Here is an 18,720-nt window from a genome sequence, read left to right as displayed (position 1 = left end):
TGGTTGGAGCAAAAACAGAAGAGAAATGGAGAGAAAAGAGGCTGAGAGGTAATTAGGGGAATGATTTACAAGGGGCTTGTAAACTGTGATAAGCTATTTGCACTTTATCCTGAGGGCAACAGCAAGCCATTAAAGTGTTTTATGCTAAAGAGTGATATGAACAGATTTACATTTTGGGAAGATTAATATGACTACCTCATGAAAAATAGACTTGGAGGAGGGGAAACCTTGAAGCTGGAAACTCAGGAAGCTGTTCTATTAATTGAAGCCAGAACAAAGTGGTTTTGAGCAGGGTCATGGGAGTAAGCTTGGGTAAATGGACAGATTTGGGAGATGTTTTGAGGCAGAAGAGAAATGCTTTCTTTATGGATTGGCTGTGAGGGGTGTAGAAGAGGCAAAGATGATTTCTAGCCTCTCTCACCTGGTTGTGACCTGGTGGCTTTCACTGAGACGGTGAGTTTAGGAGCAGTAAAGGGATGAGGCATTCCTAGTTCCTACAGATGTGTCCATCACTGAGTCAAGATGTGTGGGGTCCCTGGGCAGATGAATGATTTTTTACTCCTTGAAAGTAATATTTTTTAAATACTTCATTTGGTAGGCAGGTAAAATGTATTTTCCAATACAATTTTATGATTTTATGTTCAAGATAAAAGTTTTATTACACAGCCTGTGCTTTTCAGTTTATTTTGAATTAGGATAAAGTTTTTTTTTTTTTTTTTTTTTTTTTAATAAATTCCACTGCAGAGCATAGTCTTCTGTGGCACAGTTTACCCAATCCATATATCGCGAGTTAGCTAAGGAGATAACTGGCCTCCTATTTCTGGTTTATTTCAGTAATGGTATAGAGAAACGCTATTTTATATTATTATTATTTATTATTACTATTTACTTCTTCAGCTGCCCCCATGGCATATACAAGTTTCCAGCCAGAGCTGTGACCTACATCACAACTGCAGCAATGCTGATCTTTAACCCATTGTGCCAAGACCAGGATGGAACTGGAACCTCCAAAGAGATGAGCCAGATCCTCAATCTACTGTGCCATGGCAGGAACTCGTAGAGAAATGTTATTTTATTGTGGGGATATCTTAATATGGCTCTAAGTCTAACATGGAAATAACAGCATGTAATTCCATCATGGCTGCAACTTAACAAGAAAGGAGTTCAACTAGGGTGGAAGGATCTAGTATCTTTTTCCCTAAAAATTACTTCTTTTTGTTCCAAAGTGAAGGACCATTACCAGAAGGATGGACAAGTGTTCAGCAAGCAGGCAGCAGACAGGCTCCCTTCTGGTCTGGAACAGCTCCCCCATTCTACTCCTTTCTTTCAGCTAAGCAAAAGGAGATGATTTTTGGGCCACATCTCATCATAGTTCTTTGATGTGGTTTGAAAACAGTGTAGGAAGGTTGTACTTTATTATTCTCATCACCAATGCTTCTCAGTTTTACTCTAGAAGGGCAAACGGCTGACTCCACTTAGCTTTCACTGTCAGCAGAAGTCTTACAATCAAAGCTTTTTTGTAATGTCTGACTGTGACCAACGTCAGACATGATGACAAGATGAACTTTGTTTCATTAATAAAACAGGAAACTAAAATCTGTAGGAAGCTGACTAGGGCCTTTCCATTAACTCCGATCGAAGGGACTTTCAGGCACAATGATTTAGTTCCTTTTTATATCTCATGTATGAAGTTGGATATTTTCATACTTACACTTTTTTTGTGTGTTCTGGGTATATTTTATATCTCATTCTATTAAATGTATGAAACATAAACATAAGGGACTTAAGGAAGAGGAAAATAGAAAAAGCATTTAGATGCAAGTATCTGGCTGAAATTCTGTGCTTGACATTTGTTAGCTGTGGGAAATGGGTAAGCTGATAACATCTGTAATTCTCATTCTTCTATGTTAATTTGTGGTCGTAAAGCAGAATAAATGTGAGGATTAAAGGTGGTGTATGTAAGGTGACTAGCACATAAATAGCTGCCATTAAAATAATTTTTTTAATGTGATAATGGTTTGGTCTGTTGAAACAGGACAGAAAGCACTGCAAAGAAGACTTGGATTTCCTCTGAGGACAGATTCAGAAGATCCTGCAGAAGGAAGTCCCCAAAAGGATGATATAGTGATAAGAGAGGATTTCAGCCATCATGGAAAAAAGAAAAAAAAAAAAGAAAAAAAAGAAAGAGATGATGTTGATTGTATGTTTTTGTTTAAAAAGGAAGCTTAGAAGAGTAACAGCTACTTTGATGGATGATAAGGTAATGATAAATTGCTTAGCCTGGGAATTCTGTGATTAATTCAGTTTTCTAAGTGGCAATTGAGCAAGAGCACAAAACAATGAGTGGATGGCACAGAAATCTCTCTCAACCTTTGTACTAGCTAATGCTAGCTTTACTGGAAATAAATAAACAAATTTCCCCAATGGAAAGAGGTAGGTGATGAGGGAGGTGAGATGGGAAAGAAAAGAGGATTTAATGAATAAAACAGTGTCCAAAGTACATCCGAGGTTATAACTTACAACTGTCTAAAACCATAAATTCATAAATACTGGTCTGTGCCCAAATCAGATACTGAAGAATTGTGAAAGATGTGTAAAACAATTGAAAACCATGAGAAATCAGTTTTAGTGTGAGCAAGTCTTGAAAGTTACCAGGAAGTTCTTTGACGGACCTGAGTGAACTTGCGATTGAACCCCAAAGTCCCCAAGCTGGCAGGAAACATTGGATGTGAGGTGTTTTTCTGGAAGGTAAACTTTATCTATGTAATCTCCAATTACCTTCTAAAGTAGTGCACTTTTTACCTTTTTCTCTCAATTTATTTTTGGTAGGGAGGAAATGAACACTTTCAATATTAAGATTCTATTTCAACATTCAAGGGGGAAAAGGAAAACAGTCAACATGAAAGCCAAGTTTGGAGGGCACCCCATGTGTTTTTTAATATTTTTAAATAAAAATTACAAATGTAATGATAAAATTACTCAGTGTCTTATGCAAGTAGGCAAAAAGTAGATACCTCTCAATCATATGTCAGACATATCAGATGACCAATTCTGTAAATAATGAAAGATAGACTCTTAGATGCTTGCAATTATCATTTGATTTCAAGTCTATATAGTGTGATTATCTATAGAAAAATTAGCTGTTACCATAATGTATTGCAATGAAATTGATATAAATGGCCATACATCATTTAAAATGAACAAGCAGGACCCATGGATATGATTAGATAGCATCTTAATTTTTTTCCCTTTATAATTTATTCAGGAGAGATAAGGTGATCAGAAAAGTTATTTGACTAGAACTGTCATAGATAATATTCTCTAGAACTGGTAGATTTTCAAGCTGACTCTTTTTTACGTAGCAATTTCTAGGGCTCTTTGGGACCCACAATTAAGGGATGGGATATCTCCTTAGGATTTCCCTTGATCTGGATGAGTGAATCTCTCTATCTGATTTGTTGAGTAGCTATTCCATAGTTCCCAAGGATATTCACCTCTAGCTAACATTTGTTGAGGCCCCATTACCCTCTCAGATGATGGCATTATAGTAAAGGACCTAAAATAACCTCATAGTGGCTTTCTTATGCATGTTGCCCTTATCTGGCATGGGGAAAATTCATTCACCCAGAAAAAGCATATTAGTGAAAAAAAAAAAAAAAACAAAACAAAAACCTCAATACAGGAGCAACTTTCTTTACTTTGTCACAGAAGGGCTATCTAGCCTAACAACTCTTCTTCAGATTTCCCAAGAAAAAGTCATGGTGTGCCCATAACTACATTGGAAGACTTTAAAGGATTCCACAGAGCCAGTGAAGAACTTATATCTTGACCTGAAGATAGGGGGAAGCACCCTTCTTGCTTGTTGAGTCATTTGCCTAAGGTTATACAGCCCTAGTCATTAATGGGGCCCGTATTTCTATGCACAATTTTTTATACAAAGGCAGAACTCTTACCCTTACTCTGTACATCTTTTTTCACACATTATCACTAAATGCAATTTACCTCAACTCTAACCATTTTAAAAAAGGATTAAAAAAATAGTAATGCTTCCTTTCAAAAACAGGGCAGAACATAAAATTCTCTCATCTTCCCTCTGGGCTATGCTTTGGTATCTTTTTTTCATGGTTCTGAGACAGATTTCCACTGGACTGTCTCTACGTCAAAACATGAGTTCATTTTGTATTCAAGTGACTATTAAACAATTAGCAAAGCTTGTCCTAAGTCATTAATTGTTTAATCTTTCCTGAAACTGGAGAGTCCTCTGTTCCTGAGTTTATTTTGATCTCTCTGAAATGCAAATATTTGCTTTTCTCCTATAGTTCTGAATCTCCTTTTGGCCTCCATAGAAATACTTGGACATAAAGAATTATCCTTTTGGCCTCCATAGAAATACTTGGACATAAAGAATATTCCTGTTCTACTTAAACGTTTTAGAGATGAAAGTGATTTTTGTCTAGCTTTGAGATCTGTCTCTTTGAGACTTAAGACATGATACCATAAAACTCCTAGAAGAGAGCATACGCAAAACATTCCTTGACATAAATTGTATTGATATTTTATTAGGTCAGTCTCACAAGGCAATAGAAATAAAAGTAAAAAACAAATGGGACCTAATCAAACTTAGGAGTTTTTGCACAGTAAAGGAAACCATGAATGAAATGAAAAAGCAACCTACAGAATGGGAGAAAATACTTGCAAAAAATGTGACCAACAAGGGCTTAATCTCCAAAGTATACAAACAACTCATGGAACTTAACAATAATAAAAACAACCCAATTGAAAAATTGGCAGAAGAACTAAATAGACATTTTTCCAAAGAAGACGTTAGAGAAATACAAACCAAAAACTACTATGAGGTATCACCTCACACCAGTCAGAATGGCCATAATTAAGAAGTCTACAAATGATAAATGCTGGAGAGGGTGTGGAGAAAAGGAAACCCTTCTTCACCGTTGGTGGGAGAGTAAATTGGTACAGCCACTATGGAGAACAATATAAAGGGTCCTTAAAAAACTAAAACGGGTTGCCAAATGATCCATTGATCCCACTCCAGGGCCTATATCTGGATAAAATGCTAATTTGAAAAGATACATGCACCCCTGTGTTCAAAGCAGCGATATTTACAATAGCCACGTCATGGAAACAACCTAAATGTCCATCAACAGAGGGATGAATAAAGAAGATGTGTGTGGAACAGTATATAGAACTGAATACTACTCAGCCATTAAAAAAAACCCCACAAAATGATGTCATTTGCAGTAATATGGATAGAGATTCTCATACTAAGTAAATCAGAAAGGCAAATATCATATGATATCACTTAGTATGTGAATTCTAAAATTTGACACAAATGAAACTTACAAAAAGGAAACAGACTCACAGACAGACTTGAGAAAGACTTATGGTTGCCAAGAGGGATGGGGATGGGAGAGGGATGGAAGAGGAGTTTGGGGTTAGTGAATACAAATTATTGTATGTAGAATGGATAACAATAAGGTTCTACTGTATACCACAGGAGATGATAGTCAGTATTCTGTGATAAACCATAATGGAAAAGAATATTTAAAAAGTATATATATATATATATATATATATATATATATGTATAAGTGAATCACTTTGCTGTACAGAAGAAATTAACATCATAAATCAAGTATATTTCAATTAAAAAATAAGAGCAGAGAGATATGTCTCTTTGAAATTAATATAATATGGGGGTAGTTGACTTAAGATGCCTGATGGTCTCATAAATATATTATACAGTACTCATAATCTGTAAGGCAGTATAAGGTAATGGCTAAGAGCATAGATGTGAGACAATAAAAACGTGTTTACATCTTAGCCCTTATTTTCAGTTTTCTAGCCTCAAAAATGGGGGAAGGGTTGGTTTGGGAGTTTAAGACTAGAAGGTATAACTATTAAATGTAGAATGGATAAAATAATAAGGTCATACCATGTAGTACACGGAACTGTATTCAATATCTTGTAATAAACCATAACGGAGAAGAAAAAAATAAAATGAAATACCTGTAACTAACCTACTGGATTATCGAGAGAATAAAATGTGAGGGTGTATATGAAGTCAGCACTCCATGCATGTTAACTAGTATTATTTATACCATGGGAAATCTCCCACATGCTATCTCCCAGATATCTAAAATCTCAGTTGAAAGGAGTACTTTAATCAGGAAAGGTGAATTCAACTGTGTTAATGTCAGAGATGGACAATCTGGAGGCCCTGGATTAGTCTATTAAGGTAGATATTCATGTCTGTTAAATAGCTCATATTACAAATGGGAAAAGTAGTGTGGTAACCACAACCAGGGGCAAAATTTCCTATTAATAAATTACTTAAACCCCTCTGAAGATAAGAATTAGGAAAAGCTATAAGTGCCTCACTTTGAAGTGAAAAAAAAAAAAAAAAGTTGTCTGCCTTTCTGTGATGATGACTCAGTCCTCAAGACACACCCAGGCCAATCTCTAGGCAATGTGTGAGCACAGAGGACCACTTTCTACTCTTTCATAAGATTATTAAAGTTGACTTGGGAAAACACGATCAAATGGAGAAGTCTGTGAAGTAGTTTCCCCTTTAGAGTCTTGAAGCTTATCGATGGTTCAATGAAAAACTGGAATCTGCAGTGTGGGTACTCATGAATGAAGGGGAATCTCTCTGGAGACTACCTGATTTTAATTAGTTGGTGCTGAGGTTACCTAGACACTTTGAAAGCTGTTCAGACAAGATAGCTGTCTTAAATCCCATCTGGAACACTGGAAATGAACAAATAAAAATTTCTTCTGGCTTTTGTAACAGATAAACCCTAATCTCAGTGGCTTAAACCAATGGTTTATTAGTTCTGTTTTGAGAAAACACAGAGGAACTTGTGTCTCTGTATTTTGTGGCTCCACAGGCCTCTAGATCTTTGAGGTCCTTTGCATGCCATATGGAGAAAGAGAAAGAGGATTATGGGTGAGAGGTTTTCATGAACCAGAGCAGACAATAGCACTCATCATTTTTGCTCTTATTTCATTAACCAGAACTCAGTCGTGTGGATACATCTATGCCTGGGGGGCTGGGGAATGAAGTTTAACTATGTACCTATGAGGAAGAGAAAGTAAGTTTGGTAAGTAGCTAGCCATTCTCTTTCAAAATAAATATAAATTGATTATTAAGTATCAATCTAGTGTGCATTGCTATATTTAAGCTTCCATTGTTTATTTTTCAGAAAGGGTTTAGACAGCTGGAAAATTACTTTATTATCTAAAATATCATTGATACAATTTTACATGCATTTGTTTTTTCCTTTCTAGCATTCTTTTCTTTTTTCTTTTTTTCATTTTTACACATTAGGGAAACAGACAATGGTATCTTGCCACACTAAGGTTCAACTTTGGTGCTTATTGATGTAATCACTGCCAGATAGAGGACCGCATCTAAAATTCCCATTTCGGTGCCTATTCTTAACTAAGTCATTATTAGATTCCTGGGTGATAGGAATTTTACCATTTTTCTAGCTAGCTACTTTGTAGATGGAAAATGAAGGCAAATGCTTTTTTTTTTTTTTTTAAATAGCTATACAGCAAAAAACCTAAGCAAGAACATGTCATTTTTATATCCCAAGACACTCAATAGATTTTTGCTTCTAACTTTAGTACATAGTTGGGGATGTTCCTTTATTTTATCAACTGATGGCTGCCAGATAATTGCTTGAATTTTCTCCAGGAAAGATTGGGAAACTATCAAAAAAGAAAGTCTATTCAGTTCAACTCAAACACATAAGTACCCTCTATGTTCAAGGCAGAGAGCTAGAGACATAGAGTTGAGTAATGCAATTCTTGTTCTCAAGAGTTAAGAGTCTAGTAGGGAAACTGTCCAGTAAACAAATTAATGATATTAATGTCATTTTCCCAAATTGGAATCAAATTACAACTTTAAATTCATGAGTGTATTTTATTACATTATTTAATATATTGAATGAAATATTACCTAAAACACTGTCCAGTCATGGAGAAATAATTTCATTGCCTATCATTCATATCCTTAAAGTGACTGTTATGTGGGAATTAAAATCATGGTTATAGGGGATATTTAATAACTTGGAAAATTTTTATGTGCAAAAATGTTAAGTGAAAAAAGTAGGGTATATTGGGAATTCCTATTGTAGCTCAGTGGATTATGAACCCAACTAGCATCCGTGAGGATGCAGGTTTGATCACTGGCCTCACTCAGGATCAGCCATTGCTGTGAGCTGTGGTGTAGGTCACAGATGCAGTTTGGATCCTGCATTGCTGTGGCTGTGGTGTAGGCCAGCAGCTGCAGCTCTGATTCGAAACAAGCCTTGGAACTCCCATATGCCGTGGGTGTGACCCTAAATAGACAAAAAAAAAAAGCAAAAAGGATATACATTTGTATCTATATTATGAATATAATTAAAGGAAAATATGCATCAACCAAAAGAAAATTTGTAAAAAAAAAAAAAAAAAATTAGGTGTTAGAATAAACACCCACAACTTGTAGCAACAATCTGTCAATTGTGGGGTTTTTTTTGTTTCTTGTTTAAAAAATACCCTCAACATGCATTATATTACTTTTAAAAAATAAACAGAGCATAAATATATAAGGAAAATCCTTTGAAATTCAATCCCAATTATCCTGTTCTGATGGACAACTGATATATAGACATGGACTAATATAACTTTTACTTAATCAGCCACATTATAAAGTAGGGAAGAAGGTAAGCCCCCTTTTGGATATTATCGTGCTCTGGAACTACCTTATGATTTCCCACCATATATTATGCATGCACCTGTTATATTTTCTCGATTAGAATCTATGTTCTTTGAGTTGGCATCCAAGTACCTTAATGGAATAGCAGTTCTCAACCATGCTGCCTCCAAACCATGAGTATAAAGTTAGTGGAATAGAAAGGGCTCTAGTTTATGCTAGAAAGGAAACTACACAGATGCCTCAGCCTATATGATATATGCCACAGCTCTTTTCATACATGAGCATGCCTATTTGTGTCCTGAAGTGTGAGGACAGTGTTGTTGTGCTCAACACAGTATCTTGCACAAAGCAGTGGTAAGCCTTTATGGACAGGTAATAATAGTAGCATAATGTTTCCAGATGTTGGTTCTTTGTTACCATGGCATGGTTTTTGTTGAATCAGTGTGTGATGTGCACTATTATTAAAGTCAACTCATTTTAAAAACCTAAATACCCTAAAGTAAAAATTTACTGTACAATTTTAAATGGAAAATCAGAAAACAGTAAATGTAAAGTAATTTTAAAAACCTAAACAATGGCTACAAAATAATGTTACCTTCTAGCTAAAATTTCTTATCTTCCAAGGCTCTGAGCTTGAACCCTGATCTCCATTTGGGACAATGGCCAGGGTTAGAGAGTGTTAAAATGTAGCTATCCTCTTCCTTGTAATCAGAGGATTGACAGTAAATTCGAAAGGGGATAACTTTGTCTTCCTATATTCAGGGTTACTAAGCATTTTATGCCTCCTAAAATCAGAGTATCACATTGGAATTCATCCCACACTTTGGAAAATACATTAAGGACTTATGCAATGAGCTTTTCACTTCTGATATTTCATTTGTCAGAATCCTGTAGGAGCAATGAGACATAAAGTATCATTTCGTAGAGTGAGGTACCTGACAAATGCTGGAAAGGAGACCTGCACTTAAGCCCTCTGTCTACACCCTCAACGGTCTCTAATTCCCATTTCCTTCCTCTAACATCCTCTCCTCTCTATGTAGCTTTGGACATCTCTTTTCCTCTTATGGCTTGGTGTCACTTGCTACAGATTGAATATTCATGAGTATTCTGTCCTTCAGCTGAGTGATTTCTAATGAGGGAACAGAGACATCACATCTCAATTTCTTGGTTTATTTCTTTGAGTTGAAAATATGTACATGGGGCTGAAACTTTATATATACATGTATACTTGTGCATGTCTGAGATTGAGTTGGTATTTGTGTCTCCTTGGAGAATATACATACACATTACACACAAACATGCAAACTATATATACATTATGTATGTGTGTGTGTACATATACACACACATCCTAGGGAGGCGTATGTGTGTTTGCCAGTTTATTTGCATTTTGGTAAACATTTCTGGAATAAGGGGGAATCACACCTTAAATATTATGTTTACCTTCATGCACTATACATACTAATTATTCTCATTTGGATAAACTGTCTAGAAAGAAAACCAATAAATGGCTCAGCAAACAGATTTTTATGAGTGAAAAATGAAGGTGAAAAACCGATGAAGTATGAAAGAGCTCAAAGAACATAAAACAGCATATAAAAGGAAATAATTCTAGCAATTCTAAATTCATTTCAGAGAAAACAATATCATTTGAGGTTTTAACTCAACCAATTCAGGGATATAACTCACAGGTTATGTTTATGTGGACTTTTACTTGAGTATTTAAAGTCAGGTGAAATCTTAATTTATTTTTAAGATAAGATCATTGTGATTTAAACTAGGCCAGGTAGATTGCTTTGGGTAGTATGGCCATTTTTACAATATTGATTTTTCCAATCCAGGAACATGGAATATCTTTCCATTTCTTTACATCTTCTTTGATTTCCTTGATTAAGGTTTTATACTTCTCGGCATATAGGTCCTTTACCTCCTTGGTCAGGTGTATTCCGAGGTATTTGATTTTGTGAGGTGCAATTTAAAACAGGTATCATATTTTTGTATTCCTTTTCTAATATTTCATTGCTGGTATACAGAAATGCAACTGACTTCTGAATGTTAATCTTATATCCTGCTACTTTGCTGAATTTATTAATCAGTTCAAGTAGTTTTGGGGTTGAGTCCTTAGGGTTTTCTAGGTATAGTATCATGTCATCCATTACCCATGACATTTTTCACAGAACTACAACAAACAATCCAAAAATTTATATGGAACAACAAAAGACCCAGAATCGCCAAAGCAATCCTGAGAAACAAAAACCAAGCAGGAGGCATAGCTCTCCCAGACTTCAAGAAATACTACAAAGCCACAGTCATCAAAACAGTGTGGTACTGGTACCACAACAGACAGACAGGCCAATGGAACAGAATAGAGAACCCAGAAATAAACCCTGACACCTATGGTCAATTAATCTTTGACAAGGGAGGCAAGAACATAAAATGGGAAAAGGAAAGTCTATTCAGCAAGCATTGCTGGGAAACCTGGACAGCTGCATGCAAAGCAATGAAACTAGAACACACCCTCACACCATGCACAAAAATAAACTCAAAATGGATTAAAGACTTAAATATATGACAGGACACCATCAAACTCCTAGAAGAGAACATAGGCAAAACACTCTCTGACATCAACATCATGAATATTTTCTCAGGTCAGTCTCCCAAAGCAATAGAAATTAGAGCAAAAATAAACCCATGGGACCTCATCAAACTGAAAAGCTTTTGCACAGCAAAGGAAACCCAAAAGAAAACAAAAAGACAACTTTCAGAATGGGAGAAAATACTTTCAAATGATGCAACGTACAAGGGCTTAATCTCTAGAATAAACAACTTATACAACCCAACAGCAAAAAAGCCAATCAATCAATGGAAAAATGGGCAAAAGACCTGAATAGACATTTCTCCAAAGATATACAGATGGCCAGAAAACACATGAAAAAATGCTCAACATCGCTGATTATAAGAGAAATGCAAATCAAAACTACCATGAGATACCACCTCACACCAGTCAGAATGGCCATCATTCATAAGTCCACAAATAACATGTGCTGGAGGGGCTGTGGAGAAAAGGGAACCCTCCTGCACTGTTGGTGGGAATGTAAACTGGTACAGCCACTATGGAGAACAGTTAGGAGATACCTTAGAAATCTATATATAGAACTTCCATATGACCCCACAATCCCACTCTTGGGCATATATCCAGACAAAATTCTACTTAAAAGAGACACATGCACCCGCATGTTCATTGCAGCACTATTCACAATAGCCAGGACATGGAAACAACCCAAACGTCCATCAACAGAGGATTGGATTCAGAAGAGGTGGTATATATATACACAATGGAATACTACTCAGCCATAAAAAAGAATGACATAATGCCATTTGCAGCAACATGGATGGAACTAGAGACTCTCATACTGAGTGAAATGAGTCAGAAAGAGAAAGACAAATACCATATGATATCACTTATAACTGGAATCTAATATCCAGCACAAATGAACATCTCCTCAGAAAAGAAAATCATGGACTTGGAGAAGAGACTTGTGGCTGCCTGATGGGAGAGGGAGGGAGTGGGAGGGATCGGGAGCTTGGGGTTATCAGACACAACTTAGATTTACAAGGAAATTCTGCTGAGTAGCATTGAGAACTATGTCTAGATACTCATGTTGCAACAGAACAAAGGGTGGGGGAAAAAATGTAATTGTAATGTAACTTGATCCCCTTGCTGTACAGTGGGAAAATAAAAAAAATAAATAAAAAAATAAACTAGGCCAGGTAGTACCTAATAATATGTGGAAAGAGAAAAGGCAATCTTAACAATTTCTGGTATAAATTATAGGCCTTAAGCATCTTTCCATATTATAAATAATGACAATTAAAATATGTATTATATGCTGACTTTATATGCATTATATTATTTAGTCCTCAAAATAACCTCCCTCTGAGACAGGAACTGTTCTTGTTATCTTCTGTAGATGGGAAAACTGAGTCTCTTGGTTAAATTTAATGCCAAGACCAGGCAGCATAGAAGTGGTAGAAATAGTATTTAAACTAAGTTCTTTTACTCTGTTGAAAAACAACCCTGGGTGGTAGATGATACTATTCCTATCCTCTTAGCAGAATATGCAATTGAGGCTTAGGGAGAGCTGAGCAACAGGGTCAAGGCCATTTGTGTAGTAAGTGATAGGGCTGGGATTTTAATCCCACTCAGTCATTGATGCCAAAATCTAACTGAGCTTACTTTGCCCATCTTTGCAAAAATATAGGTCTGCCAAAGCAGAGAAAGCAACTGCTGTCTCAACATACTTGATAAACTACATCATCAGCATTTATTCTGTAATTGGCTTTAGCTTTAGTAAGGCCTTGTAATGTTGCATTAATATTGCATCTTCTCAGCATGGTCAAACCCAAGGGGAGAGGGAGACACATTTTTGTCTGCTCTGGTGATCTAGGTTTTCTACAGGTAGAGTGGCCATAGAGCACACCACCCAAACTGGGACATTCTGGTGAAGGGGTGAGGACACTCTTCATCATAACACTGGGCAGCAGGTGAAAACCACTTGTTTTTTTCCAGGAGCATGTAGATTTTCCTTCTGATGGTCACAGGCCAGTGTTGACCTTGGTTCAGGGGTTCTGTTGTAACAATTCTCCTAGATGCTGATCTCCAAACTGAGTACTTTACACACCAACATGGAGCAAAATACATTTCTTTGATTTTAATCTAGTTTTAGGAAAAAATGGTCTAAGATCAAGTAAGAAGTCTGGGATTAGAACTGAGCAAGTTCTCCTGCCTTCTGGGGGCTATGCTATCTTTACAGCCAAAGACTAGAAACAGTGAGGAGTTATTCTAAGTAAACAACATTGATTTTTGAGTTCCATTTTTGCTGTGGGAAGAGAGATGCTTATGGCTCAGTCCTTGTTCTGAACTCCAAGGTGAGAAATTTTGTTCAGTAGACTGTGCTATTTCCTATCAACAGGTTTATAATGGGCTACCAAGTTCATGCTCAAAGGCTTGGAATTGGCAACCAGTTATCAAGAAATCATACATCATGTATGCTGTTGAGACAGAGACACATCATGAAAATAGCTAACATGGAAAGGGAATAGGAAGTTTTGGATAATCAGGCTCTAATACCTGATCTTGCCAACTGGGGAAAAGTATGTTAATTGTGGAATGTATGTCTCTGTTTCATAAAGTCAAGGGTAATATCACTACCTTTCAACTATTTGTTGAGATTTTTAAGTGAATTAAGTACATAGACAGGAAGCCTTTTGCAAATCTTGGTTCTCTCTTCTTTTTACTTAAAGTCAAACCCCAAGTTCTGTAACGAGACTGTTCTACTGTATTTTTCACATCAATGACATAAATTCACATTCTTTCTTATCTCTTCCTTTTTCTGTCTTCAATTCTCCCTACCTCCTTTTCTGTCTTATTCAAGCAAAGAATTACTGTGGCCAAAGCATTATGAAACATAACATCCTGCACACAAAGAAATAATTTGATAGAATTAGAAATTTGACCTTTAAAAAATCTTTGTTATCAAAATAATTAGACTTTTAATTAAGCCTAAGAAAAGTTTGTTTATAAGACCTTTAGTGAAGAATTCCGATGACCACATCTCTTATAAAGCTAACACTTAAACGAATGCAAAAACTAAGGACATTTTTTTTTTCTGCTGGAGGGTAAAATTGTCTCTAGCAAATAGATATACAAATATTAACTTTAAATAAAAAGCTCTTCAAATTTAGTCTGATTCATTAAACCCAAATATTAGAATATGTAAATATTTCAGTCTCTTACTATCCTTAGAAATGTCTGTATTGTGTTCATGTGTGTTTTTACTCTTTTCTTTGACCCTCTCCCTCTGGCTTTCAATAATGTTTCCTGGAATGGAACCAGAGTCACAAAGGGATTTACAAAAATGGAATGAAGGAACATGGGTACAAAAAAGAGAGGGAAGTGGAGGAATCAAACTCTTTTGTCTTGGTTTGGGAGATGGTGAGGGCATCTAAGGATTTATTGTATGAATATCATTTTTTCGGTACTTTAAGCATCAGCAGCTGGGTTCCGGTAATTGAATGTTGATTACTGCATCAAGAAGTGAGAAGGAGATGTTAATTAGATAAAATTGTCTGAAGAAAATAGCAACATTGGGAAACCTGGGACACAAGAAAGACTTTCTGCAAGTTGGTTTAACAAGGGAAATTTTCCCCTTCTCATCCCAATCTTCCTTTCTCTAGCCTCTCAAAAATCCTAAGAATCCTCCTACAACCTCTTTCTATCCTGAGCAAGTCACTGCTCCACAGCACAGGGTCTGGGATAATGCCAACCTGTCCAGTGATGGAAATCTGGGGATTTGAACATGGCTCAGCAGCAGCAGCACCACCACCAATTAAAGACCTCTTCCCCAATGAAGTCAATTTCAAGCATAAAATACTATCCCTCATTAGAGTAGAAAATTGGGGATGTTTTGGATGAGAGAGTTAACTTTGTACTTTCCGGACCAGTGAGGAGGAAGGCTCCAGGCTGCCATAGTGGAGATGCAGGAGAGAAGCTGCTCCGAGTTGCAATCCTCAATGACATCCCCATCTGGGTCCCTTTTCCAATTTTCTTGAGATTGAGATCAATACCTCTAAATGAAGATCTTCTATTTCTCTCCCCATCCCCCCAGAAGTTCCCTGGGCCACAACAGTGACCTGAGCGGTAGCAGTGATGATGCTGGATCCTTAACCTGCTGAATCACCAGCGAACTCCTCTTTGCATGCTTTTATTAGGAATCATCATAAGTCTTTAGAGAAAACTTTGGAGTGGGTTTTTAGTTCGGGGGCGGGGTGATGTGTAGTTTTGTAGAAGGATAGGGATGTGTGGAAGGGTAAGGTAGAGACGTCTTCCTATTGAGTGCTAGAAGGGCATGCACTTAATAGTCACCATGACTGTGGTCATTGCCACATGGCATCACATGCTTTTTTTTGGGGGGGGGGATTATCAGAGCACTAAGAGTCCCAGGAGTAAAAGCACTATTTTTCCTATTTACTGAATGGAATTTTTGACCAGAAATAGTTGGGTTTCACAGACAAGGAGTAGGTAATTAAAATATCATTAAATGTATTGGATTTACTGAAAAGCGGAAAACATAACCATCAGTCACGTGAGTAAAGAGAACGTGCATCTCTCACTTATCACTTTAGGGGAAAAAAAAGCAGCAGTAGGGCCAATCATCTCAACCTAATTGGGGAATTCCAATGCTAAAAAATCCCAAGATGCTGCCTGATTTTCAGAAATACTTGCTATAAGAGTCAAATATGGGAGATAGAAACACTGTGCTAACTTATCGAATCTGCCCTAGATACATTCCCCATGCTTCATCTTATTGACAGAGAAGTTATTAAAAAATCTAGGTTTCTAATTTGCATTCTAGGACTATCAGAGTGAAGACCTGGGGGCACTTCTTCTTCATGTGTTTAGCTTTGGGGACTTTGACTATAGAAATAATTACTTAGATATTTAATAGTGAAGGGATAAGAGAGAAATTCTGTGTGTCTAATCCACATTTTTGGTTCCTGGCAAGAATTCAGTGATTAAAGTTAAGAAGTCAATACTGTGATTAACATTCTATTTAATGTGTCAGTCTTAGTAATGTACTATTTAAAATAATCTTTCTTTGTAAAAGTGCCTGCTAAGGAAAATATATGTATTTGGTTTGGGATACATGACCTTCTAGAATAGTGGTGTGCTGGTAAATATTTAATAACAGGAAAAAAAGTCCCTCTGTTTTGTAGCCATTACTGATTTCTATGGTGTAAATACTGATTTCTACAGTATAAATACCAAAGCCTATAACTACCTGACATGATAGCACAGTTATAAAATTTGTGAAAAATTATCAATTGACTCTTGCAAAGTTGGTATAATTTGGATCCAACACATAGTTACCGAAAGATAGTTTACTTGTTACTAGTTTTATATATAATCACTACAGCAGTATTTTACATATAATATATTACTTTGGATATAAACTGTATATGATCAAATGTGACAAATTGCCTGCATTAAAAAAAAAAAGTCACTGAGTACAAAATACTGGTGTGCCTCATTTTACAAAACTGATTCTTTCTGAAGAGCTGCAAGTGAATTGAAAGCTTCTCCAGTTCATTATGAGAGAAAAATAATTGTACTTGCATGTCTTAAAATGGAAATTTCATTTGTTACAAATGTGCATATTTAGTTTCTCTTTTATGTGACTGCATTTTCATATTTGGGAGCTATGTAGTAAAGTGAGTGAGGCTCTTAATCATATGCGATACTGATGATTTGGGAACATGTGTCTATTAGACCTCATCTTGAGGACTGGAAGGTATTACAGACTAATGGTTAAGCCTGTGGGTTCTTGAGTCAGACTAGCTGCCATCTGCTACCTGAATGAAGTTGGGAAGTTATTTAACCTGTCTCAGTTTTCCTTCTGCAAAATGGGATAATAACAGTATCTACTTCATAGAATTATTGCAGCCTTCAACAAGTTTAATATGTGTAAATAATTTAGAGCAGTGCTTGTAAACCTATAAGGACCACATACGGCTGTTTTTATGGCTGCTAATGATATATTTGGGGATGGCAATTGACTTAAGAATATAGAACTTACAAATATTGCCTTAGGTAAGTTGTTCTCAAGGTAGGGTGGCCAGCAATCTGTGTTTTACCAAGCCCTGCAGTAGATCTAATGCACACTGAAATTTGAGAAGCACTGTTCAGCATTACCACAGGGAATTCTTGTGTTCTACAAGAGCATTCTTTCCAGAGGACTTGACTGATCGTTTGAAGACTACCTGTAGCAGAATCACTTTCAGAGCTTGTTTAAAATGATGCACATTTGTGTAAAATATGAGACCATACTTAAATAAGCCTTTGACTGTGAATAAAATATGTCTAGAAGAATCCAAAGATAACATTGGTTTCTTTGTAGAAGAAATTAATTGCCTGTCTTTAATTGCGTTTGGTTTGTACAAAGTGTGTGGATTTTACAGTTTCCCTAATGCTAGGAACTGGGTAGAGGAGAGGCAGAGGTGGGAGAGAGAAAATCAATTGTGTCTATTCTTATGCCTTTTGAATTGTGAATGATATACAATTTAACATTTTAAAATATTAAGAAATAATTATTATAAATTAAACACATATTATATATACATAATACAGATCTGTGGGTTTTACCCCAAGCATAATATGTCAAAATCTAGAATGGAACCTGCCAAGTCAGAATCCTTGTAGATTTATAGAATATCTATCATGATGGCACCCATTACTAATTTCCATAGTGTAAATACTCCCACCACAGCCAGTTTCTAGATGTGCTACTGGTTTGATGTTGATGAATTGCTCTCTTCATTGGGTCAACAGAAAAAATAAAAAAGAGACATCTCTATATGTGGATAGGGTGTAGGCATTATTCTGGCTTGTATCACTTGAAAGCTTTTATGGATGGTGGATATTACTGGGTCTATGCGGTAGGAGCCTTGGGTTCTTTCTGTTCCTGCCACTAACTGGGAATTGGATAAGACCCTTCATTTTCTCATCTCTCAGTGTCTTTATCTATCATTTGAGTTCATTAATAACTGTCCTACTTATATCACTGGGTCAAAGGAGACCAGATCCAACATCATTTCTAAAACACAAAGTTAAAGTAAAAGGTAATTAAATCTGCCTTTGATGGATTGATTGTCCATTCATGACATTTAAGTTAACACTATGAATTTCATTGAGACAGAAATCTCTTAAATGTCAAAGGTGACACAAGTGTCTAAATAATTTAAAAACTGTACAAAACTACGTCTAGAAGTCTATTTCTCCCAATAAGAAAACGTAGAAGAGATTAATTGCCTGTCTTGAATTGCATTTGGCTTGTACAAAGTGTGTGGATTTTACAGTTTCCCTAATGCTATGAAAGAATTTAATATTCTGTAGACAGGACACATTCTACTCAAATTGATCTCAAGTGCCCTTGCCA

The 18,720-nt window shown here is 36.2% G+C and overlaps 1 protein-coding gene and 1 long non-coding RNA gene across 10 annotated transcripts in view; one reads left to right on the top strand and one right to left on the bottom strand.

Annotated features, from left to right (window-relative positions):
* The window catches only part of LOC106505141, a 28,326-nt gene extending 17,716 nt beyond the window's left edge, over window positions 1–10,610 (top strand). For both annotated transcript variants that reach the window (XR_002336131.1, XR_002336130.1), the window contains 2 exons: window positions 2,036–2,260; window positions 7,036–10,610. This is a non-coding gene — a long non-coding RNA (uncharacterized LOC106505141). The remainder of the gene's footprint in view (window positions 1–2,035; window positions 2,261–7,035) is intronic.
* The window catches only part of LINGO2 (leucine rich repeat and Ig domain containing 2), a 1,289,931-nt gene that overhangs the window by 10,455 nt on the left and 1,260,756 nt on the right, over window positions 1–18,720 (bottom strand). The gene's annotated exons all lie outside the window — the stretch shown is intronic.

The sequence above is a fragment of the Sus scrofa genome, chromosome 10 (assembly GCF_000003025.6).
Source record: "Sus scrofa isolate TJ Tabasco breed Duroc chromosome 10, Sscrofa11.1, whole genome shotgun sequence".
Lineage (NCBI taxonomy): Eukaryota > Metazoa > Chordata > Mammalia > Artiodactyla > Suidae > Sus > Sus scrofa.
This window is presented reverse-complemented; position numbering and strand designations above follow the sequence as displayed.